The 27,400-nt window shown below is 43.9% G+C and overlaps 1 protein-coding gene and 1 long non-coding RNA gene across 2 annotated transcripts in view; one reads left to right on the top strand and one right to left on the bottom strand.

Annotated features, from left to right (window-relative positions):
- Positions 1 to 27,400, bottom strand: part of LOC126416626 (sodium-dependent noradrenaline transporter-like) — a 387,224-nt gene that overhangs the window by 219,097 nt on the left and 140,727 nt on the right. The window lies entirely within an intron of this gene.
- LOC126416627 (uncharacterized) lies at positions 320 to 12,515 on the top strand. The gene is made up of 3 exons (XR_007575485.1): positions 320 to 396; positions 7,082 to 7,149; positions 11,919 to 12,515. It is a non-coding gene; the product is annotated as an uncharacterized LOC126416627 (long non-coding RNA).

The raw sequence follows: 27,400 nt of genomic DNA, 5'->3' as shown, positions 1-27,400 counted from the left end.
CAGAATAACAGATCAACCCCACACCTCAGAATACAAATAGCCGGGGTGTGTAAGTTTGGAATTTATTTCTGGTGTCAGTGAGATGACAGGCGTCACGTTAGCGTTGCAGTGTTGCTAAGTTATGCAGGATACTCGAACAGAGCCAACTGTTATGAATCATTTCTTTCGAGTGGTGCATGCGGTACGGTGACTCAGTTATCCGCAGACGTGACTTTATCGGCTCTGAAGGTAACGCCCGCTTCCGCTGATAGGGGCGTCCGCTGATCAGGAGATACGGCCCAAGATAAGCAGCGGCCCGTGCCAGGTGGTCCTCTATATTACGAGGTGAGGTGACTGGCAGCAGCCACAGTCCAGCGACGGACGTTCGTCTCGGCGCAACGGCCGGCTTCATACTTTGTGAGTACCAGGACTCTCAGTTATTCACTTCTTAACGTGAATCGAGAATAACGGTTAGATTATCATCTCACTAAGTTCGGCTCTCTAACACGCTTTCCGATGCACCTTGGATGCCTCATAATTTCACACAATACCTAATCCTAGCAGGTGATGACACCCTCCTCTTTTCCAACGGGAAAAAAATCGCAAACACCAATGCCCTGTAGAGCAACCTTTGTGTGCTGTTTCAAATCTCGTCCAGTTATTCGCATCGCAACTAAGTTCCAGTATTAAATAATTTAGAAGCACGAGGCGTGGATGAAATCCACTGTACCGAAAGTGAAGGCTGTTACATTTATATTTGGCAAACCACCAGGAAGAATAAAATCAGATAGAAATAAAAACATACCGGAATCGGGAGGTGAAACACAACCGAGATATCTACGTTTGCATATAACAAATGTGAATAATATTCTTACCACTTTGTATCAAACGAGAAAAGGGCGCCATAATGGGTACTAAAATGTATAATGAAGTACACCGCAAAAAGAACAAATTTCTCATTTAATAATAAAATTTGAAAAACATGGAATTTCTTGATGCCTTTCAAAATATCTGTGATGTGTTTCGTTGTAAACGAACCTGCCTACATTAACATCTTCCACTATATGTGTGCCTGACTGTAGGTAATATTCCGTATGTGCCTAGCCTGCGAACAGCAGACTACGCCATATCTCTCGGTAAACACGATATCTGCTTACAGACATGCATCCTTGCGTCATCCAGCCACTTGTTATCGCCGACTTCCCGTCTAGGTTAATTCACCGATATATCTTAAGCATCATCTGTCGGACATTACATGTAATATAGATTAGTTAAAATTTTAGCCTGTAGATCTGCTACATTCATACCTGTGTTATTTTCAAAAATTGTGTATGTGTATAGTTATTTGTATTACTGTTCCACCCTTTGGTTTTAAAATATTGGGTTGGTGCATAAGTTCGTTTTTCATAAGTATAATAAACACAACAGATAGAAATATGGGAGACTTTATAGTCATCAATAAAAGATTCTCCTTCACTATTTAGAACAGTCTGCCAATGCTGGGGCAGCTTTTCGATTCTCCGACTGTAGAAATCACGTGGTTTTCAGGCGAAGAACTCGTCGAGACATGTTCGGAGCGTATTTTCATCAAGAAAGGAAGTCCGTTGAAGGTTTTCGGTAGAGAGCGGAAAAGGTGAAAATCTGAAGGCGCAAGATCAGGTGAATAAGGTGGGTGCGGAATGACTTCCCAACTTAACTCCGGTATTGTGTTCTTTGTCAGTGTAGCAGAAAGCGAGTGGGCTTTACCGTGGAGTAGCATCATTTCAAGGAGTCTTCGTGGCCGTTGTTCTCGGATTGCGTTTGCAAGACGTCTCAGTTGTTGACAGTAAATGCAAGCAGTGATTGTTACACCTCGGGGAAGCAATTCGTAGTACACCACAACGTCGCTGTCCCCACCAGATGAATGCCATTATCTTTCGTTGATGCGCTCAGTTCTTTCTACGGGGAGATGCTGCTTTCCTTCTGTTAGCTTAAACACACGAGCCAATTGAAGACGAGCAAGAAGAGATGCACATATGGCCACCAGCTGATTTTTGTGGTTTTGGCTTAGAGAATGCGGTACCTGTACACTCGATTTTTGAATCTTCACCATTGCATGAAAATGTCGCACGATGGTGGAATCGTCACAGTTCATCATATTTGTCAATTCTCGAGTACAGTGACGTGGAAATGTTGTGACTCATTGTGCGTACACGCCCTTCATCAAACGGCGAAAGTTTTCCTGAACGTAGAGAGTCAGTAATGTCAAAACGGTCCTCCTTAAAACGCTTAGATATAACGTGCTCTGTGCATTATGCCCATACACGGCCCAAGTGTTTCTGGCTTCCTACGCTGCTGTCACTCCTCTATTGAACTCAAACAGAAAATGACGTCGGAAATGTTTCGATTTCTCCTATTGGCACTCCATATTCTAGCCTCCACAGTTCCACTCACTATCTCCAAATGACCAAAGGACAATATGTAGACTGAAAGCGTAACAAACAGGGTAGCGCAAATAAAAAAAATGACAGTCGACAAATAAACACATAGCAACTAGAGTAACAATTTGGAAAACAAAAACACTTCGAACTTATGCACCAATCCAGTAGTTTTAACGATTTATCTGCACTCGGCTGCTGCTTAGACCGTCTACAAGAGCCCCTGTTGACTACTCCTCTTACTTCCTATCGTCTATGAGTCTATATAGCTGGAACAGCTTCTGTTTCAGCGATGTGTCCGAAGCATTCCAACAAACATTTCATAGCCTTAACTGGCTGGCATGGCTGTCTTGTAAAACATGCTAGTGGAGGTGGCTTACCGTTACCTTCTGTGACCTGTTATGAACTGTCAGGTTCATCTCTGTACCGTGTAGATGAGTGCATGGAGTGCACCTCTTACGTGGTACTGTTTGGTGCTGTCTGCCTGGTGTACTTTCTCATATTCTACCAGTCTGTCCTCAGCACTACAGTTGACTTAAAGGATTGGTGGTGTGCAATTTTTATATGTTTGTCAGCATTTATTTTGGTTATGATGATTTCAATTCAGATTTAATGACGCGTTATTATGCAGTGTTATTCATAATTACACTACAGTGTTAACTTTAACTTGCCAGTTGACAGAGAAGGATTTGCCGGGACCACCATGGGGTGTGGACGTGCTTGTCTGTATGTGTGTGTGTGTGTGTGTAGGGGGGGGGGGGGGGGTGGGAGGGAAGGGGCAAGCCACGCCTATATACTGCTGCAGTGCAGGCACCTTAAGCTGTCCTTCATGCTGCACAAAACCGAAAGTCATGCACCGAGGTAAAAATCAAAATCAAATGGTTCAAATGGCTCTGAGCACAATGGGACTTAATACCTCAGGTCATCAGTCCCCTAGAACTTTTTTTTTTTTTTTTAAAAAAAAAAAATCTTTCTTTCCTTTCATAATAGTTATACAATAATGACCCACTTACTTAATGATTAGTGGGTCCTACATTCCTAAATTACAATAGCAGCTATACATTTTTCTTGACTTAACTACAGACAGTTCAACAATTTCAACTAGGCAGACTACTTCTTAGTTTACTATCTAGCATAATTTCTAATTACTACTACTAGTTAATACTAACTGCCTGCAGCGTTACATTGTGCCAGTTAATGATATAAACCTACTTGATGCCCTGCTCATAGAGCTAATCCCTATGAGCGAGCCCCTGGCACAGGGCAGGCAAGGGTTAAATTATCGCTGCAGAACTTACAACTACTTAAATGTAACTAACCTAAGGACATCACACACATCCACGCCCGAGGCAGGATTCGAACCTGCGACCGTAGCGGTCTCGCGGCTCCAGACTGTAGCACCTAGAACCGCTCGGCCACAGCGGCCGGCAGGTAAAAATCGTGTAAATATTGTTCGTAATCAAAACTGACATTGGCTTACGTAGAGGCAGGGTTCATAAAGATCCTAACTGCAACAATTATGTGCATTTGTCATACGGAAAGGAAGCAGTTTGAAACAGAGTGAGGCACAAAATAGTATGACAACAATAGTTACCTTAGCGCAACACTGCCAGCTAAGTAAAGTTGGCTGCAAACAGTAACAAACGAGTACTGTTCGAAACCTTTCGACTTTTATCCATTCAGATCTATGGACATGAAACGCCAACTTTCGGTTAACACACCGAATCTATAACTGCTAGTGCGTTATTTTAACATACTTTTTGTCTATCTCTTATAGCCAACTGTGATCACTTGAACGTGGACTAAGGGCCGAAACTAGCTGTGTAAACAATTCTTGGTACAACTGGAGGTGTCATTCAATAAAACTGGTACTGACAGCTGTGGGTTCCCCCCGTCGCGTGTCCCAAAAATTAATTTCCCATTGAGATATAATCTTGGCACCATAAGTAGTTAATATTATCCGCTATTGACACCATTTCATCCCTTGAAATATGTTTCTGAGAGATATCATACAGATCTCTTCATCTTCGCTTTGATTACTGCCATGAAATCTTGGCACCATTCATGGTTAATGTTACCCTCTACTGACATCACTTGATCCCTTGAAACATTTTTCTGAGAGATATCACAGAGATGTTCTGTTTATCTTCGCTTTGATTACTGCCATGAAATGTCAACTAGTCATATTTTCAGGCAATGACCGTTAGTAAACACTTCTTTTGTATGTCCATAGTGTCCGTAGCTCCCATACAATTATTAAAGATATTTAAAATCCGTCTTTACAATTACAGAAATGAATGTGCTATTTTTAGTGGTTGCAAAGTGGATATTAAATACCAGGTAAATGAGCGTTGGTAAGAATGTGGGAATCACATTTTAGCTGTCGTTATTGTCCTGGGCGACGTCCTATCTGGGTGGGTTTGCCGTTACCTACCCTGACCTGTTATGAAATCTCGAGTTTATTTCTGTAGCGCATGGATGAATGCACAGTGCGGGTATATGACATAGCATTGCGTATGGCTGTCAATTTAGTCACTAATCCATGCTGTTTAAAATTATCTTTATTCTGAGGAGCACCTTAAGCCCGCCTATTATATGGCTGCTGCTGTTGCTGTTGTTGCCGCTGCTTACGCCGATATCCGCACTTCAATTGGTAGGTTTTATCAACCAGCTCAATTATTTCTTTTGCTTCGGGCATTTTCTGAAGCAGTCCACTAGTACGTGCTGTCACAGAAGCTGTCATACATTTGTCTTTTACCCTACATCAACTACACAAGTAATCTTTACTCAAGATACAGTTTATATCAAAATCATCTCTAGTTTCGTGCTCTTTCCCCGAGATCATGAAAACCTTACAGTTTACTAAACAAATACTGGAAAATGATCTTAGCTTCTGAAGAAACGAACTACATCAAACCAGCAGCCACGTATGTTGACAGAATCCACGTAAGTTGTTCACCAACAGAGCTACAACATTTGAAAAAAATGGTTCAAATGGCTCTGAGCATTATGGGACTTAACTTCTGAGGTCATCAGTCCCCTAGAACTTAGAACTACTTAAACCTAACTAACTTAAGGACATCACACACATCCATGGCCGAGGGAGGACTCGAACCTGCGACCGTAGCGATCGCGCGGTTCCAGACGGAAGCGCCTGGAACCGCTCGGCCACTGCGGCCGGCCAACATTTGAAAACCAGCTTCTATTCTACTGCACGTAACATGTCAACGGCTGTGTGCTGAAGGGTTGATCGTACGCTATTTATCATACCTTTAATGCTTCTCAGACTGTACAATTTAGCAGCTCGTTGTAGAGCAAATACGAGTTTTCCATCGATGAAGTAGCTCCATCTCCTGTATGGTGGTTACGTTGTTAGGACATGAATCGCAGGGAAAATATGAAATGAAGGATACACAGTCAGTTTACACCTCTCTGATACTACCGAAGATATCACCGTACCTCACACTGCCATCCGGTAGAAACATCGCTAACAGCAGTGTCACGGGGACTCCTTACACTAGACACTGCACACATGTTCTGGATTTAATCAAGGAAATGGTGTATTCTGGTGCCTAGGAACTATATGCCACCACTTATTCCCACTTGACAGGTCAAGTGGGGAATTTCTTCCACCACCAAAATCAAATTTCTCTGGGCAGGTGGTGGTGCAGGGGGTCATCCCATTTCTATTAACTGTGACATTACTTGAGTGTGAGATTACACACATTTGCATAGATAATTCTGCTGATTATTATTTCTGGAGTTCAGTCACTTTGTAATTAATATGTACGCAGTCATAGGGCAATACAACTGCTTGCGTGCTAGAGAGTGTGGCACATTCTGATATTAAAAGCAAATGCAAAACTGTGAAAAAGTTCTTTTGTATGGTTTATTATTTATGACGTTTAAACATTATATCAGCCACAGGGGCCAGTTAAGATGGACACTGTGTGAAAATTATTAAAATCAAGAGCATCATACGTAACGTTACCATCCGCATCATTACCACTGTAACACTGTATATGACTACTTATAGCTTCCGTCCATAAAATGTTTCTGCTACTATGCGGATTATTCATCTTATGTGTAAGATACTTTTGGCATATGTTTGATACTTAAAATGTAGATGTCGTGTGACTAGGGCCTCCCGTCGGGTAGACCGTTCGCCGGGTGCAAGTCTTTCGATTTGATGCCACTTCGGCGGCTTGCGCTTCGATGGGGCTGAAATGATGACAACACAACACCCAGTCCCTGAGCGGGCAAAACCTCCGACCCAGCCGGGAATCGAACCCGGGCCCTTAGGATTGACATCGTGTCGCGCTAACCACTCAGCTATAGGGGACCGACTTTTTGATACTTAAGTAATATTTAGAGCTTCCGACTTTAACTATTTAGATGGCCTTATTTTGCTTCATGATTTAACTAGGTATCTGAAATATTATTTCCTTTGTGTAATGCTTTACTGTTTTACACTTTGAAAACACAGGACATTTTACTCAAAACACACTTTCTTCAGTCACAGAGGCAAAGGTCCAGATTTCGAGTCTCGGTCCGGCACATAGTTTTAATTTGCCAGGAAGTTTCACTTTCGTCAGTCATCTGCAGGTCTCTTATGTTACAAAAAGGTACAATATATAATTTATTATAGAAAACGGCAATGATTTTATTATTTCTTATCTTTTCAGAAGTGACTCCAAAGACCGCCATCTGGCAGTAAACTGAACAGAGCAATGGCAGCAACAGCGAAGCACAGGTGAGGGAACGTACTATATCTAAATTCTTAGGTGCCATGTGCTTAAATGGAACCTCATTGACCATCATAATAAAAAATTATTTCCTAAGGATTTACGTACTAATGCTGCAGTATGTAAAACAATAAAATTAAATCAAATTACACTGCCAGTAAAAAATTAGCAACCATGCATATGGAGAACATGAAATGATTAAATTTACAGATGAGTAATACTAGCAGTTCCCCAGTATCAGGTGTCGCCCCGTGACGAAACACCCGTATTAGTAAGTGGTGTAGCTTCCATGGGCGGCAATGCAGCCACTGACTCTGGGATTCAGTCCATCGTACAATTTGCGAATGCTGTCCTGAGATACATTAGGCCACGCCTGTTCGACCTACTCACGTAGTTCTGTAAGAGTTCTTGGTTAACGAGACGCACGAGTCACTTTTCGTCCCATCATACCCCACACGTGCTCGATAGGAGACAAGAGCGGAGATCGTGCTGGCCAGAGACATTGCTGCATGTCTTACACAGCACATTGAGTTTCACGGCCAGTGTGTGGACGAGCATTATCCTGTTGGAACAACGCATGACTTCCCCTTGACTTATGTCAAAGCGGTAGGTGGATCAAAACAAAATGTCCAGACACTCTTGTGACCAAAATGGTACTGAAACAGAGAATGACAGACTGAAGGCGGAAATACTAAATGTCTTTTTCCAAAGCTGTTTCACAGAGGAAGACTGCATTGTAGTTCCTTCTCTAGATTGTCGCACAAATGTCAAAATGGTAGATATCGAAATAGACGACAGAGGGATAGAAAAACAATTAAAATCGCTCAAAAGGGTTAGGCCGCTGGACCTGATTGGATACCAGTTCGATTTTACACAGAGTACGCGAAGGAACTTGCCCCCCTTCTTGCAGCGGTGAACCGTAGGTCTCTAGAAGAGCGTAGCGTTCCAAAGGGTTGGAAAAGGGCACAGGTCATCTCTGTTTTCGAGAAGGGACGTCGAACGGATGTGCAGAACTATAGACCTATATCTATAACGTCGATCAGTTGTAGAATTTTGGAACACGTATTATGTTCGAGTATAATTACTTTTGTGGAGACTAGAAATCTACTCTGTAGGAATCAGCATGGGTTTCGAAAAAGACCATCGTGTGAAACCCAGCTCGCGCTATTCGTCCACGAGACTCAGAGGGCCATAGACACGGGTTCCCAGGTAGATGTCGTGTTTCTTGACTTCCACAAGGCGTTTGATACAGTTCCCCACAGTCGTTTAATGAACAAAGTAAGAGCATATGGACTATCAGACCAATTGTGTGATTGGATTGAAGAGTTCCTAGATAACAGAACGCAGCATGTCATTCTCAATGGAGAGAAGTCTTCAGAAGTAAGAGTGATTTCAGGTGTGCCGCAGGGGAGTGTCGTAGGACCGTTGCTATTCACAATATACATAAATGACCTTGTGGATGACATCGGAAGTTCACTGCGGCTTTTTGCGGATGATGCTGTGGTATATCGAGAGGTTGTAACAATGGAAAATTGTACTGAAATGCAGGAGGATCTGTAGCGAATTGACGTATGGTGCAGGGAATGGCAATTGAATCTCAATGTAGACAAGTGTAATGTGCTGCGAATACATAGAAAGAAAGATCCCTTATCATTTAGCTACAATATAGCAGGTCAGCAACTGGAAGCAGTTAATTCCATAAATTATCTGGGAGTAGGCCTTAGGAGTGATTTAAAATGAAGTGATCATATAAAGTTGATCGTCGGGAAAGCAGATGCCAGACTGAGTTTCATTGGAAGAATCCTAAGGAAATGCAATCAGAAAACAAAGGAAGTAGGTTACAGTAAACTTGTTCGCCCACTGCTTGAATACTGCTCAGCAGTGTAGGATACAACGGAGAGCAGCGCGCTTCGTTACAGGATCATTTAGTAATCGCGAAAGCGTTACGGAGATGATAGATAAACTCCAGTGGACGACTCTGCAGGAGAGACGCTCGGTAGCTCGGTACGGGCTTCTGTTGAAGTTTCGAGAACATACCTTCCCCGAGGAGTCAAGCAGTATATTGCTCCCTCCTACGTATATCTCGCGAAGAGACCATGAGGATAAAATCAGAGAGATTAGAGCCCACACAGAGGCATACCGACAATCCTTCTTTCCACGAACAATACGAGGCTGCACCAGAAGGGAGAACCGATAGAGGTACTCAAGGTGCCCTCCGCCACACACCGTCAGGTGGCTTGCGCAGTATAGATGTAGATGTAGATGTAGAACGGCGCTGGTTAGCGTCTCCTCCAGAAACACCAAAGGTGAACGAGAGTTGTAGCTTATCTGACCCCAGACCACAAGGCGTGGGGTGGACCTAGTGCGTCTTGGGCGAATGCACTCTGTGAGATAGTCTCCAATATGATCCTCTGATGGCACCAGTTGAGCCTTGCAAGTCGATGCTGCAGTGTGAGTTGTGCTGTGGTTGCTGTACAATCTGCCTGCCATTGCTGCCCTTGGAGTACGACGATGCTGGTGGACGTCTGTGCTGCGTTAGCATCGACAACCTCGCCTCTGGGTGTGGCGATGTCCACGTGACCAATGATAGCACAACTGACGCAGAACGTCCAACTTGTGTGGCAATTCTTCGAAAAGACCACACTTTCACCCGCTTAAGACTCGGTCAGCTGACTGTAGAAAGCACAATTACATCTCCGTGGCATGGTTGCCTGCTGGTTTCACACGTCTGCATCACATTGAGCCTTCTGGCTTAAAGTATTCCCTATTAAAGGATAGACGCAGATGCCGCTCCGGTAGCTATAACACCACGGTATCTGTTGGCGGACGACGCTGAAACCATTATCAGTACATGTGCTATCCTTCAGGTGGCATATTCCGTTATCGGATCAAAATCGACGGTGTCTCTGCAGGTGTACTAAATTTTATTTTCGGCAGTGTATACACTACTGGCCATTAAAATTCCTGTACCACGAAGATGACGTGCAACAGACGCAAAATTTAACCTACAGGAAGAAGATGCTGTGATAAGCAAATGATTAGCTTTTCAGAGCATTCACACAAGGTTGGGTTCAAAAATGGCTCTGAGCACTATCGGACTTAACATCTTAGGCCATCAGTCCCCTAGAACTTAGAACTACTTAAACCTAAGTAACCTAAGGACATCACACACATCCATGCCCGAGGCAGGATTCGAACCTGCGACCGTAGCAGTCCCGCTGTTCCGGACTGCAACGCCTAGAACCGCACGGTCACCGCGGCTGGCTCACACAAGGTTGGCTCCGGTGGAGACACCTACAGCGTGTTGACATGAGGAAAGTTTCCAACCGATTTCTCATACACAAACAGCAATTGACCGGCGTTGCCTGGTGAATCGTTGTTGTGATGCCTCGTGTAAGGAGGAAAAACGCGTACCATCACGTTTCCGACTTTGATAAAGGTCGGATTATAGCCTATCGCGATTGCGGTTTATCGTATCGCGACACTGCTGCTCGCGTTGGTCGAGATCCAATGACTGTTAGCAGAATATGGAATCGGTGGGTTCAGGAGGGTAATACGGAACGCCGTGCTGGATCCCAACGGCCTCGTATCACTAGCAGTCGAGATGACAGGCATCTTATCCGCATGGCTGTAACGGATCGTGCAGCCACGAATCGATCCCTGAGACAGCAGATGGGGACGTTTGCAAGACAACAAACATCTGCACGAAGAGTTCGACGACGTTTACAGCAGCATGGACTATCAGCTCGGAGACCATGCCTGCGGTTACCCTTGACGCTGCATCACAGACAGGAGCGCCTGCGATGGTGTACTCAACGACGAACCTGGGTGCGTGAATGGCAAAACGTCATTTTTTCAGATGAATCCAGGTTCTGTTTATAGCATCATGATGGTCGCATCCGTGTTTGGCGACATCGTGGTGAACGCACATTGGAAGCGTGTATTCGTCATCGCCATACTGCCGTATCAACCGGCGTGATGGTATGGGGTGCCATTGGTTACACGTCTCGGTCACCTCTTGTTCGCATTGACGGCACTTTGAGCAGTGGACGTTACATTTCAGATATGTTACGGCCCGGGGCTCTACCCTTCATTCGATCCCTGCGAAACCCTACATTTCAGCAGGATAATGCACGACCGCATGTTGCAGGTCCAGTACGGGCCTTTCTGGATACAGAAAGTGTTCGACAGCTGGCCTGGCCAGCACATTCTCAAGATCTCTCACCAATTGAAAACGTGTGGTCAATGGTGGCCGAGCAACTGGCTCGTCACAATACACCAGTCACTACTCTTGATTAACTGTAGTATCGTGTTGAAGCTGCATGAGCATCTGTACCTGTACACGCCATCCAAGCTCTGTTTGACTGAATGCCCAGGCGTATCAAGGCCGTTATTACGGCCAGAGGTGGTTGTTCTGGGTACTGATTACTCAGGATCTATGCACCCAAATTGTGTGAAAATGTAGTCACATGTCAGTTCTAGTATAGTATATTTGTCCAATGAAAACCCGTTTATCATCTGCATTTCTTCTTGGTGTAGCAATTTTAATGGCTAGTAGTGTATTCAAGCATTCTGGATGAACGTTCAGAGTACCTTAATATTTGAAATTATTATTTCTATGTTCTATAAGTTATTTTAATCGGAACTATTCATATTTGCTAAAATTATGCATTTAACTAGACTTAAAGTAATCAATCTGGGATTCCATGTATCAAACTGGTGACTGCCACGCTTGATATTGTGTGTTGGTTATACAGTATCGCTGCCTTGCTTCCAGTTTCGTGAATGAGCTGGGCCACAGTCCTACACGAAAGCCTGGGATGGTCCGCCGCGGCTCAGTGATTTTCCAGCAGTCCGGGGAACGCCACACCCATACGCAGGACGTGGGCTGGGGGGTGCGGCCCATCACCATCGTCGTACCCACCAGCAGCAATCCGAGGCCCAGCGGGCGCATCATCCTCTTCAACCAGTGTTCGCCGCAGGGTCCACAGTCCGATTGTTGATGCGAATCGCGATAGGCAGGGTTTCTCGACGAGCACAAGCGACAGGAGATGCGATGATGCAGACCACTTCTTGTGAGGACTACCAGACTGATCAAGCTGAGCAGTGTGCTGTATAAATTGAGACACCTCATTCATGTTCAAAGGCATGAGACTTCAAATATCCGTTTGGCTACCCAAATTAGATTTCCTGCCGTTTCCCTATACCACTCCTGGCGGATAAGTACGAGTCTGCCTTTTTTCTCCCCCATCTTTCTGAAATGTTATCTTGTGCTCCGTCTATCATGGCCTCGACACTGAGGGGATGTTCAGTTTGCTGCTCACTTGTCTTTTATGGACTGGCTGTCACGATGCTTTCAAAAGCCCGATGTTCTGACCAAAGAGAAGTTACCGTTAAACACTTTTCTAACGAGAAGATTAAATAAAGACATGTAATATGTTGACAAATAAGAATCTCAAATTTATGTTATTTCTATGTATTTTTTATTTATTTCGTCTGTTTTAAGTGCTATCTATTTAAAGTGTTAATGTGCTTACAGTGGTTGTTTTTGTACTCAGATTGGGAGAGTAACGTCAGTCATATAAATATGTTATACAGTACTACTTTATAATTCTTTTATGTTGCCCTACAGACATTAAACATCATTAAATAGCACTAAATTGCAGCTGCAAATCTTTTTTGTTGTCTTTCTTGTCTTTTTTCTCTGTGTACAAAGGTGTACCTACTTACAGTATAGGATGTGTCATAACACCCAAAATAAACCCTGAAGCTAAAATCTGAAGCTGCTTTTCCAATAAAATAGTAAACTGTTTACACGTTGCTGAGAACTAAGACCAGAGTGATATTTGTTTGGTTTCAGGTGGTATCCACCAATTAACCAGCCACAATTTGTATGTGCATTTACATACGGTGCACTTTGGAAATTTAAGTGTTACAGAAACATACGTACATGGTTACATTTACAGATGGAAACATTCAAAAGAAAATGAAATTCAGTATTGATGTTGGAGTCTTTTAGATAGATTCCTACTATCTGACAAACAATATACAGGGCTCTTACAAATGATTGACGCGATTTCATAAATTCACTAAAGCTCCATTCATTGACATATGGTCACGACACACTACAGATACGTAGAAAAACTCATAAAGTTTTGTTCGGCTGAAGCCGCACTTCAGGTTTCTGCCGCCAGAGCGCTCGAGAGCGCAGCGAGACAAAATGGCGACAGGAGCTGAGAAAGCGTCTGTCGTGCTTGAAATGCACTCACATCAGTCAGTCATAACAGTCTAACGACACTTCAGGACGAAGTTCAACAAAGATCCACCAACTGCTAACTTCATTCGGCGATGGTATGCGCAGTTTAAAGCTTCTGGATGCCTCTGTAAGGGGAAATCAACGGGTCGGCCTGCAGTGAGCGAAGAAACGGTTGAATGCGTGCGGGCAAGTTTCACGCGTAGCCCGCGGAAGTCGACGAATAAAGCAAGCAGGGAGCTAAACGTACCACAGCCGACGGTTTGGAAAATCTTACGGAAGAGGCTAAAGCAGAAGCCTTACCGTTTACAATTGCTACAAGTCCTGACACCCGATGACAAAGTCAAACGCTTTGAATTTTCGGCGCGGTTGCAACAGCTTATGGAAGGGGATGCGTTCAGTGCGAAACTTGTTTTCAGTGAGGAAGCAACATTTTTTCTTAGTGGTGAAGTGAACAGACACAATGTGCGAATCTGGGAGGTAGAGAATCCTCACGCATTCGTGCAGCAAATTCGCAATTCACCAAAAGTTAACGTGTTTTGTGCAATCTCACGGTTTAAAGTTTACCGCCCCTTTTTCTTCTGCGAAAAAAACGTTACAGGACACGTGTATCTGGACATGCTGGAAAATTGGCTCATGCCACAACTGGAGACCGACAGCGCCGACTTCATCTTTCAACAGGGTGGTGCTCCACTGCACTTCCATCATGATGTTCGGCATTTCTTAAACAGGAGATTGGAAAACCGATGGATCGGTCGTGGTGGAGATCATGATCAGCAATTCATGTCATGGCCTCCACGCTCTCCCGACTTAACCCCATGCGATTTCTTTCTGTGGGGTTATGTGAAAGATTCAGTGTTTAAACCTCCTCTACCAAGAAACGTGCCAGAACTGCGAGCTCGCATCAACGATGCTTTCGAACTCATTGATGGGGACATGCTGCGCCGAGTGTGGGAGGAACTTGATTATCGGCTTGATGTCTGCCGAATCACTAAAGAGGCACATATCGAACATTTGTGAATGCCTAAAAAAACTTTTTGAGTTTTTGTATGTGTGTATAAAGCATTGTGAAAATATCTCAAATAATAAAGTTATTGTAGAGCTGTGAAATCGCTTCAGTCATTTGTAATAACCCTGTATACAGTGTTATTCAAACGTAAACATTTAAAAGTAACCAAATCAAATATTGGTGTTAGGGTATTCTAGGTAGATTTCTACAATGTGATTTATCCTTGTATTTTTCGCACATAATAGGGCAGTAATGGATGTAGGTAATGCAACCTTCAGCTAGGTCAACGTACGAGCGCTTGCAGCCAAGACCATGTGAGCCTGTATGTGTCTGTCGTCACAGAATGCATTACCAGGCTGCTTCGCAGTTATCAGGGGTAAAAAGCAGCGAGAAAGACTTTGTCTGCAATTTATAAAGTAACGACACTAACGAGGGGGCCTTCGATACTAACCCTCGGTGACTTTCTTCAGACTTACGTGCTTTTAACGGCAGTGCTTGGATTTCAATATCCTACAGATTTGAAGATTACAAGAGTTTTGAGTACGGCTTAGCATAAAACATTTCTTTTACATTAATGAAGTCGTTGGTTTTCCTTGTTCGTTTATTTAATTCTTATAAATGCACTACCATAAAGGTCTTTTAAGTGACCATTCACTTACTACTCAATCTTTCTAAAGCATAACGATCGAAACATGCAAGCACTCACAGATGTTAAATATTGAATGTAACAGAAATAAAGCTATGAGGCTTCCTCAGTATTCAATGCTTCTAGTGACAGATTGTTATCCTGATTCACTTGCATTAAATGTTATTGAATTCCTTACTTATGAAGTATTGTTTTCAAGATTCTACCATGTTTTCCGTTATTATTTCTTCTAGTATATTTTTATAGAAATCAACTTCGATATAAAATTTGTATTTCTCGTTTGAACCTAAATCCTCTTTTCTACATCACATAATTAATAAAGTTGCCACAGAACTACATAATAATAATATTCTATTGTGTTGTGAAATAATCTCATCTGGTGCAATTAGTTCGACCACAGTGATGCAACTCCCTTTCCTTCCTTCACACCATTCCATATGGTACTGTAACACCTGCACGAAAGCCGACTAGTCCCATGGCATGCAAACTGTCATTTGTTAGTACATGTATAATATCATTGGCCGGTAAACTGATGGCGACTAGGTTTATATGTTTTATACTTTACAGTGCTCGGAAATGTAATTTTTAAACACGATTTTCCGTTGTGCTGCTGTAGGAAATTAATGTCCATGCACTGCTTCAAATAACATAAGTAGGTAAAAGGTCGATGAGATCCAGTTCGTCATATCCCATTATAAGCGTCTAAGGTCATGTAAGGAACTGCAGTAGTTGAGAGAGGAATGAGGCAGGTATTCAATCTGAACATAAAGCACCTAGTAAAGGGAATTAAGGAGAAATTTAGATATGGCATTTCAAGGTTTGTGATGTCTAAATATTTCAGTCAGGCTGGATAAATGACTTGGAAGATCAGTTGACTGGAATGGTCAGTGTCCTGGAAAGAGGTTAATGTACATAAATACATGTAATCTAGTTGATGCTGAGGGATTGGGATTATCGAATTAGACACTGAAAACAGTAGACGAGGTTTGCTATTTGTACAGCAGTGCAACGTATGTTGATAAACGTGAAGAATATTTGTAATGTAAGCTGGGAACTGCAAGAAAAATTTTCCTCATAAACAGAACAATGACGTCGAATATAATGTGTTAGCAGAGATTTTCTGTAATCGTCTGTTTGGAATGTAGCCTTGGATGGGAGTGAAATATTGACATTAAACAGAACAGAAATAAGGAGGACAGAAGCTTTTGAAAATGGTGTTATGGAACAATGCTGAAGATTAAATGCATTTATCGAGTAAAAATGAGGCAGTACTGAATCGAGCTGGGGAGGAAAGAAATTTGTGGCACAACTTGACTTGAAGAAGGGATCGCTTGAAAGGATACTTTCTGAAGCGTCAAGGAACGATTTGTTTGCTAGTGTGAAAAAGGGACGAAGGGCATTGGTGCTGCGTTCACCAAACAGACTTTGTGTCCGGCTGGAAGAGAAAACCCTAACACAGAAAATAGTTGCTTTTACTTAGGGGGCTTGTTAAGTATGCAGTAACTAATTAGTGTGGTACCACCTATCGGTACCACCCCCCCGGGTGTTGTGAAGTTGGTAAAGGAATGGCCAGTTTCTATCTGACGCCGACAGCAGTCATGTGGGATCTGGCGGAACCAGTGGTCCGTGCCCGCTGAGCCACATCGCCAGTGGCTCCGTATCACGAGCGCCCCCTGCCGCCATGACATAGGATGGCTGGCGGCAGCTGCTCACCCCACTTGTGCTTGGAAACTTATACAGGGTGTTTCAAAAATGACCGGTATATTTGAAACGGCAATAAAAACTAAACGAGCAGCGATAGAAATACACCGTTTGTTGCAATATGCTTGGGACAACAGTACATTTTCAGGCAGACAAACTTTCGAAATTACAGTAGTTACAATTTTCAACAACAGATGGCGCTGCGGTCTGGGAAACTCTATAGTACGATATTTTCCACATATCCACCATGCGAAGCAATAATATGGCGTAGTCTCTGAATGAAATTACCCGAAACCTTTTACAACGTGTCTGGCGGAATGGCTTCACATGCAGATGAGATGTACTGCTTCAGCTGTTCATTTGTTTCTGGATTCTGGCGGTACACCTGGTCTTTCAAGTGTCCCCACAGAAAGAAGTCACAGGGGTTCATGTCTGGCGAATAGGGAGGCCAATCCACGCCGCCTCCTGTATGTTTCGGATAGCCCAAAGCAATCACACGATCATCGAAATATTCATTCAGGAAATTAAAGACGTCGGCCGTGCGATGTGGCCGGGCACCATCTTGCATAAACCACGAGGTGTTCGCAGTGTCGTCTAAGGCAGTTTGTACCACCACAAATTCACGAAGAATGTCCAGATAGCGTGATGCAGTAATCGATTCGCATCTGAAAAATGTGCCAATGATTCCTTTGGAAGAAATGGCGGCCCAGACCAGTACTTTTTGAGGATGCAGGGACGATGGGACTGCAACATGGGGCTTTTCGGTTCCCCATATGCGCCAGTTCTGTTTATTGACGAAGCCGTCCAGGTAAAAATAAGCTTCGTCAGTAAACCAAATGCTGCCCACATGCATATCGCCGTCATCAATCCTGTGCACTATATCGTTAGCGAATGTCTCTCGTGCAGCAATGGTAGCGGCGGTGAGGGGTAGCCGCGTTTGAATTTTGTATGGATAGAGGTGTAAACTCTGGTGCATGAGACGATACGTGGACGTTGGCGTCATTTGGACCGCAGCTGCAACACGGCGAACGGAAACCCGAGGCCGCTGTTGGATCACCTGCTGCACTAGCTGCGCGTTGCCCTCTGTGGTTGCCGTATGCGGCCGCCCTACCTTTCCAGCATGTTCATCCGTCACGTTCCCAGTCCGTTGAAATTTTTCAAACAGATCCTTTATTGTATCGCTTTTCGGTCCTTTGGTTACATTAAACCTCCGTTGAAAACTTCGTCGTGTTGCAACAACACTGTGTTCTAGGCGGTGGAATTCCAACACCAGAAAAATCCTCTGTTCTAAGGAATAAACCATGTTGTCTACAGCACACTTGCACGTTGTGAACAGCACACGCTTACAGCAGAAAGACGACGTACAGAATGGCGCACCCACAGACTGCGTTGTCTTCTATATCTTTCACATCACTTGCAGCGCCATCTGTTGTTGAAAATTGTAACTACTGTAATTTCGAAATTTTGTCCGCCTGAAAATGTACTGTTGTCCTAAGCATATTGCAACAAACGGTGTATTTCTATCGCTGCTCGTTTAGTTTTTATTGCCGTTTCAAATATACCGGTCATTTTTGAAACACCCTGTAGCTACGACACCATCATTTACGTGTCGTACAGTGAGCCTTATCCTAGAGCTGGACTCTAATTCCTTCTGGGTTGTTTGTAATGAATCTTCTTACCCTTGGAGAAATACAGGTTAGGTAAATCTTCCATATACTGTGTTAACTTGTTCGTTAATAATTTCCGCTCCTGTCGAACTTTCCTACGATGACATTTGCCGTAACACTCTCGCCCACCTCTCCTTATTGCTGTGTATAAAGCAGTGCACAACAATCATTTCCATCAAAGGGCAAAGTCGTTTTAGTGGAATTACTACGGAGGAATGTTGGCAAGATAGATTGAGACCCAAATAACTATAATTTATTAAAATCTTGACGTACTGTTTGAGTATAGTAATGGAGTGTGACAGATTTGTTACCGTTCGTCAACCTGAACATTCGTCCAGTTTCTGATTATAGTGTCGATGGTTAACTAAACTAGTAGAATGTCCAGTCGGGATCTGCTGGTGGTGAGAGCAGATAAGTCATGGTGCTTTTTGGTTACACATACTCTGCGGCACTGTGGGACTCTGGTGACAGTGACAGATGAGTGGAGCTGTAAGCCCGCGTAAGTTCAAATGGTTCAAATGGCTCTGAGCACTATGGGACTTAACTTCGGTGGTCATCAGTCCCCTAGAACTTAGAGCTACTTAAACCTAACTAACCTAAGGACATCACACACATCCATGCCCGAGGCAGGATTCGAACCTGCGACCGTAGCGGTCACGCGGTTCCAGACTGAAGCGCCTTTAACCGCACGGCCACACCGGCCGCCCCGCGTAAGTCGTCCGTTGGCGGACGCGTGTTCATTTTCGAACTGTTTGCGTGACGTCAGGCGGAACACGATATAGTTCGCGTTTTTAGCGCCCTCTATGGCGTCGGACCGCAACTATAGCGAATGGATAGGACTATTTAAATGACGTGTGGAGAAGGCATAACATTATATGCACCCTCTTTGGCCTCAGACCATAACTGTGTGTAGGCACACTGGACACTGGTCTTGCCATGTATCCCTCTGTTTGTGTAGCGCAGTGTACCGTCTCTATCGGCGGACACAGTATTGGCGGGTAAAAATGTAGACCAAGCTTGAATACAGTAAGGGAAAAGGAAGGAAGATTGGGTTTAAAGCTCCCGTCGACATTGAGGTCATCAGAGACGGAAAACAATTTTTTTTTAGTTTTTTCCCATTGGTTCAAAGCGGCGCTGCATCCCTTATGAAGTTCTCGATCCACAATCCCCTGGAGAATAAAACTGGAAACTAGTATCTAATCAGACGGTCGACAAACTATCAAATCTCTGTTTTATGGAGGCGTGCTTACAGAAAGTTAAATGGAATACTATTTCATGAGGAAAGTGTAACCAGTCTGGTAAATTTCTACGAAAGGTTGGTGCAAGTGCTGGTAATGCTTTTTTTCTACGACACGAACTGAAGAGAAACGTGTAGTTCTCAGTCAGGGTAAAATTACTGCTAAACGAACCGTCTGTGATGAAGTCATTAGAGATGGTGTTAGCGCGACGTGCTGTCCAGGATCTGGAAGAAAACGAGTACTGAGTCGTTATTTAACTTTTTCAGCTGAAGATTCAAGTGCTCAGAGAAAACAACTTTCGGATCAATTTCAACAGCCAGTGTACTCGTATTTAACATTTTTTTTATGGATAAACGATATGAAACGTTGATGTACAAGCACTGATGTTGAAGGGAGCTCCGCTCGAGCAGTCTGCAAACAGGAAACCACTGAAACAAGACTTTATGTTATAACCGGACGTAACTACAGTCGTTCGACCATGACTGTCTGTTCTTTGACTGCCATGGGAGTTGGCTCATCTGCACTACAACTTATGAAATACACTGAAAAGCCAAAGAAACTGGTACACCTACCTAATATCGTGCAGGCCCCCCGCGAGCACGCAGATGTGCAGCAACACGATGTGACATAGACTGTACTAATGGCTGACGTAGGGCTGGAGCGAATTGACACCACGAACCCTGCAGGCTGTCCATAAATCCGTAAGACTACGAAGGAGTGGAGATCTCTTCTGAACAGCTTGTTGCAAGGCATCCCAGATATGATCAATAATGTTAATGTCTGGGGAGTTTGGTGGCCAGCGGAAGTGTTTAAACTAAGAAGAGTGTTTCTGGAGCCACTATGTAGTAATTCTGGACGTGTGAGGTGTCGCATCGTCCTTCTGGAGTTGCCCAACTCTTCCGGAATGCACAGTGGACATGAATGGATGCAGGTGATCAGACAGGATGCTTACGTACGTGTCACCTGTCAGAGTCGTAGCTAGACGTATCCGGGGTCCCATATCACTCCAACTGCAAACGCCCCACATCATTACAGAGCCTCCACCAGTTTGGACAGTCCCCTGCTGAGATGTAACGTGCATGGATTCATGAGGTTGTCTCCACAGCCGTACACGTCCATTCGCTCGATACAATTTGAAACGAGACTCGTCCAACCAGGCAACATGTTTCCAATTATCAACAGTCCAATATTGGTGTTGACAGTCAAAGGTGAGGCGTAAAGCTTTTTGTCATGCAGTCATCAAGGGTACAGGAGTGGGCCCTCGGCTCCGAAAGCCCATAACGATGATGTTCCGTTGAATGGTTCGCACGCTGACACTTGTCAATGGCCCAGTATTGAAATCTGGAGCAATTTGCGGAAGGTTTGCACTTCTGTCACGTTGAACGATTCTCTTCAGTCGCCGCTGGTCGTGTCCTTGTAGGATCTGTTTCTTGTCGCAGCGATGTTGGAAATTTGATGTCTTAAAGGATTCCTGATATTCACGTAAAGAAATATGTATGTTTTAGCTGGACCACTTTTTTCGCTTTGTGATAGATGGTGCCGTAATAGCCACAAACGGATAAGTACGTGGTATTACGTAACATTCCGCCAGTGCGGACGGTATTTGCTTCGTGATACATTACCCGTGTTAAAATGGACCGTTTACCAATTGCGGAAAAGGTCGATATCGTGTTGATGTATGGTTATTGTGATCAAAATCCCCAACGGGTGTGTGCTATGTATGCTGCTCGGTATCGTGGACGACATCATCCCAGTGTCCGGACCGTTCGCCGGATAGTTACGTTATTTAACGAAACAGGAAGTGTTCACCCACATGTGAAACGTCAGCCACAACCTGCAACATATGATGATGCCCAAGTAGGTATTTTTGCTGCTGTCACGGCTAATCCGCACATCAGTAGCAGACAAATTGCGCGAGAATCGTGAATCTCAAAAACGTCGGTGTTGAGAACCTACGTCAACATTGAGTGCACCAGTCCCATATTTCTATGCTCCAGGAATTGCATGGGGACGACTTTGAACGTCGTGTACAGTTCTGCCACTGGGCACAAGAGAAATTACGGGACGATGACAGATTTTTTGCACACGTTCTATTTAGCGACGAAGCGTCATTCACCAACAGCGGTAACGTAACCCAGCATAATATGCACTATTGGGCAACGGAAAATCCACGATGGCTGCAACAAGTGGAACATCAGCGACCTTGGCGGGTTAATGTATGGTGCGGCATTATGGAGAAATGATAATTGGCCCCCATTTTATCGATGGCTATCTAAATGGTGCAATGTATGCTGGTTTCCTACGTAATGTTCTACCGATGTTACTACAAGATGTTTCACTGCATGACAGAATGGCGATGTTCTTCCAACATGATGGATGTCCGGCACATAGCTCGCGTGCGGTTGAAGCGATATTGAATAGCATATTTCATGACAGGTGGATTGGTCGTCGAAGCACCATACCATGGCCCGCACGTTCACCGGATCTGACGTCCCCGGATTTCTTTCTGTGGGGAAAGCTGAAGGATGTATTCTATCGTGATCCACCGACAACGCCTGACAACATGCGTCAGCGCATTGTCAATGCTTGTGCGACCATAACGGAAGGCGAACTACTCGCTGTTGAGAGGATGTCGTTACACGTATTGCCAAATGGGACATCATTTTGAGCATTTATTGCATTAATGTGGTATTTACAGGTAATCACACTGTAACAGCATGCGTTCTTAGATATGATAAGTTCACAAAGGTGCATGTATTACATTGGAACAGCCGAAATAAGATGTTCAAACGTACCTACGTTCTGTATTTTAATTTAAAAACCTACCTGTTACCAACTGTTCGTCTAAAATTGTAAGCCATATGCTTGTGACTATTACAGCGCCATTTATCACAAAGCGAAAAATGTGGTCCAACTAAAACATTCATATTTCTTTATGTACTACACGAAAATGTAATAAAAATGGGGGTTCCTATTTAAAAAAAACGCAGTCGATATCCGTTTGACGTATGGCAGCGCCATCTAGCGGGCCAACCATAGCGCCATCTGGTTTCCTCCTTCAAGCTAGACAAGTTTCGTTCTTTGTAGTTTTTCGTTTGAGGCTTACTTCGTGAGATATTTGGCCCGGTCACGATCAATGGACCACCCTGTATAGGTGTTGCCGACCGCAGCGCCGTATTTTGCTTATGTATATATCTCTGTTTTTGTATAAGCATACCTATGCCAGTTTCTTTGGCGCTTTAGTGTATTAGCTCCCTTTATTACTTCATGATAAAAAGACTTACTTAAGTCGATGCAATTCTTTTTAACAGGAGCGCTTGATAATCTACAACTGTCAGTGACTATGGACGCGTTACCTGATGCACTAATTAACAAACCGTTCTTTTAAGTACGATGTTCAACGTTTACAAAAGTATGTTTCCATCTGAAACTTGAGAAACTCTCTACACCTACTGCATGATGTTGACTGTTTCATCTGAGGTCATAGACTGGGGAGAGCACGTCCATTCTCGGCTCTATATTGACCTCCGTGTGAGGATGCTACAGTGCTGAGAGAGAGAGCGTGTCTTTATGCCTTCTTCAGCCTCTCACATTCGTTGTTGTGGATTGCAGCAAGACACCTTTGATGTCTGTGGTATCGATGTGCATTGCCGACTTCGGTGTGGCGCCGTGATCTTTCGACGACAGCACAATGTATCTGTTAATGAAAGGCGCAAAAGGAATTTGTGCGAAATAGCTCATATTACTACTGTCTGAACTGAATGGGAACTCTACACACATCATCCAAAGATGAGAAAGGACCTTTTGTACCCTGGATGCAAAGACTGATAACTTTTGATCTGAAGAAGACGCATACAAATATTTCAGTATAGATCTGGCAATGCCTAGACGTAATCTGTAGGATGTTTTGCACGCGTCAGTGACTGTGACTCGAAACTGTATCTGTCTTCATTTTTGTGTAAACAATTTTAGACGTGACTGAGTTCAGTCTATAAGGAGAACACTGTTTTGTCGACTTGTTTACTTCTTTCTTGTGAGAGGCGGAGATAGTTGGGGGTATGTCCACAGCGTTCAAATGGCTCTGAGCACTATGGGACTTAACATCTATGGTCATCAGTCCCCTAGAACTTAGAACTACTTAAACCTAACTAACCTAAGGACAGCACACAACACCCAGCCATCACGAGGCAGAGAAAATCCCTGACCCCGCCGGGAATCGAACCCGGGAACCCGGGCGTGGGAAGCGAGAACGCTACCGCACGACCACGAGATGCGGGCTATGTCCACAGCGTAATCTGGATTCGGCTAAAGACACAATCTCAGGTGACTCCTGAGGTTCGCCTGATAGAATGGATAACTGAAAGGGCAGAAACACTGTCCTACGCGAGACAGCCATAAAATTTTTACTATCACTTCTTAAAACTGAAGTAACGTAATGAATTTCTTGTTCGTTTGCAGCTATAGTCTTGGTACACGCTGACAGTACCGTCACAGTAACTTAGCAACCCGCTAGAGTCAATATGTTACAGTTATTACGTGGCGTGTGGTGAGAAAAGTAGACAACGCAGAAAGAAGTGGCGGGCTATCTCTCTGTGAAGAATCGGAATCGCAACAAAAGTGAAGCAAACTTTTGTTTCCAGAAGAGTTGTTGTTGTTGTGGTCTTCAGTCCAGAGACTGGTTTGATGCAGCTCTCCATGCTACTCTATCCTGGGCAAGCTTCTTCATTTCCAAGTACCTACTGCAACCTACATCCTTCTGAATCTGTTTAGTGTATTAATCTCTTGGTCTTCCTCTTCGATTTTTACCCTCCATGCTGCCCTCCAATACTAAATTAGTGATCCCTTGATGCCTCAAAATATGCCCTATCAACCGATCCCTTCTTCTAGTCAAGTTGTGCCAAAATTTTCTCTTCTCTCCAATTCTATTCAATACCTCCCCATTAGTTATATGATCTACCCATATAATCTTCAGCATTCTTCTGTAGCACCACATTTCGAAAGCGTCTATTCTCTTCCTGACTAAACTATTCACACGTTTCACTTCCATACATGGCTACACTCCATGCAAATACTTTCAGAAACGACTTCCTGACTCTTAAATATATACTCCTCTTCAGAAACGCTTTCCTTGCAATTGCCAGTCTACTTTTTATATCCTCTCTACTTTGACCATCATTAGTTATTTAGCTCCCCAAATAGCAAAACTTCTTTACTACTTTAAGCGTATCATTTCCTAATTCCCTCAGCATCACCCGATTTAATTCGACTACATTCCATTATTCTCGTTTCGCTTTTGTTGATGTTCATCTTATATCTTCCTTTCATTTCGTTCAAAATTATTATGTTTTAACAATCACGATAAATTCACAGAAGCCAACCTCGCAACTGAAGGGGAGCGAGTGGAATGGCTATATGTTGGGGGAGGGGGGGGGGGGGAAGATGGGGGGGGGAGGGGGGACAGGGCAAACAGCCAACATGGTATACGAGCGGAAGTAACCCAAGGCAATATCCCAGGGACCCGCTTGTTTAATCAATGTTTAATCAATGACTTCCCAGCTACACACAACACGATGGTAGCCATCTATGCGGATGAAACAGCTATTCTAGCGCAATGACTGGAAATCACCAAACATTAATTCACGATTAAAGACAGCACTCAGAACTGCCTATCCTTGGTTGGAGCGATAGCGTGTTAAAGCAGACGTCGACAAGAGCAAGGCTGTTCTGTTAACACACAAATCGAAATGTCTGCACAAACATCAAAACTGCAGACAAATAACACTACACACACGCACAATACGTTTCTGTAAGAAAGTGAGACACCTCGGTGTCTAACTGGACCAGAAACTTACATGAGGATACCACGCTGAACACGTGACCAACCGAGATAACGCTTTACCCTATGCTCAACAGGCAAAGCACCCGGAATAGTTCCATGTACACAATACTAATTCGTCCACTGATGACGTATGCACCTCCAGTCTGGGGATACGCGTCTCCAACGCGCCTGCGCCGCTTGGAGGTCATACAGAACAAAGCGCTACGTATCATAAGCAACGCTCCACGATACACACGCACTGCAGTCTTTCACAGAGAATACGGCCTTGAGATTCTCACGGAGGTACTGAAAAAAAAATACCTCGGCACTTGACAGTACAGGGAAACGAGATACTCGAACAATCCTTTAATCCCGAACCTGGGAAACTACGATCACAATCATAGATGGAAACACAACCGTCCACAAGCACTTTTAGTTAAGGACAATTAACCACCTACAGGTAGTACAAACACACAGATATGGCAACTACTGTTGAACCCCTGCAGCATAGCAAAATTAACTGGCATTGCCAGTTGTAAACTAGTCGACTAACCAGCAACACCGGGAAGCAGTATTGCACACTAAACGCTACTAAAATCTGTACACAGTGACAAATTTATGTCAAATCGACCACTTATGCAGAGTGTTAAAAAAAGAAAAAAAAGAAACTTTACAACTTTGTATATTTATATAAATGAATTCGTAGTACCTAATGAGGTCAATTTGTAGATAAATACATCAAGTTTTGTCACGCGTAATCCCCTAGTGCCAAATCGCACCATAAGGGGCGCTAGCGGCAGTTGCGCTAAAGTGGCTGCCTTCACTGGACCCGAGCGTGCTAGCCGTGTGGTTTGGTTTGAAGAATCGAAGTCGGCCAAAACAGTTCAGCGTAATTTCTGTAGCAAGTACGTCAAAGATCCTCCTCAATTTATGAGTGGCGTAAATGTTTTGTAGAAACGGGGTGCTCCGTAAGACATGGGGAATCATCAGGTCGTCCAAGAACATCTGGCCGGCCGCGGTGGCCGAGCGGTTCTAGGCGCTTCAGTCCGGAACCGCGCGACTGCTACGGTCGCAGGTTCGAATCCTGCCTCGGGCATGGATGTGTGTGCTGTCATTAGGTTAGTTCGGTTTAAGTAGTTCTACGTTCTAGGGCACTGATGACCTCAGATGTTAAGTCCCATAGTGCTCAGAGCCATTAGAACCATTTTTTGAAGAACATCTGACGACGTCGTTGAGCGAATGAGACAACGTTTTGTCAACGGTCCTACGAAATCTACCCGGCTTGCAACTCGCGAACTGCAAATCCCATATACCAGTTTGGCGTGTGTTGAGAAACCGTTTGCATTTGAAACCGTACAGATTGACGATCGTACAAGCAATAAAAGACACTGATAAAATTGCTCGCAAAAACTTTTGTGCGGATATGTTAAACCGATTACATGAGAATGAACATTTCTTGGACTAAATCATCTTTTCTGACGAGTCGACTTTTCACTTAAGTGGCAAGGTTAGCATACACAACTGTAGGGTTTGGGCAGTGAAAATCCACATCAAACATTGGAACATGTTAGTGATACACCTAAACTGAATGTTTTTGTGCATTGAGCAAGAAGAAAGTGTACGGCTCCTTTTTTTTGTGAGAGAGCCATCAACGGGATAGTGTACCTGGATATGTTACAACAATGTTTGATACCACAGATCGGTGAGGATGACCAAGAACGAAATGTTTACTTCATGCAAGATGGTGCATCACCCCACTGACTGGCTGACGTCCGGGATTTTCTCAGTGACCGCTTTCCAGGTCAATGGATTGGCCGTGATGCGCCAACTGCATGGCCCCCACGTTCCCCACACATGACACCACTCGATTTTTTTAATCGGGATTCATCAAGGATATTGTCTTTGTACCTCCTGTGCTGGCTTCTCT

The sequence above is a fragment of the Schistocerca serialis genome, chromosome 8, assembly GCF_023864345.2.
Source record: "Schistocerca serialis cubense isolate TAMUIC-IGC-003099 chromosome 8, iqSchSeri2.2, whole genome shotgun sequence".
Classification (NCBI taxonomy): Eukaryota; Metazoa; Arthropoda; class Insecta; order Orthoptera; family Acrididae; genus Schistocerca; species Schistocerca serialis.
Note: the sequence above shows the minus strand (reverse complement) of the source record. Positions and strands in the feature narration are given on the sequence as shown.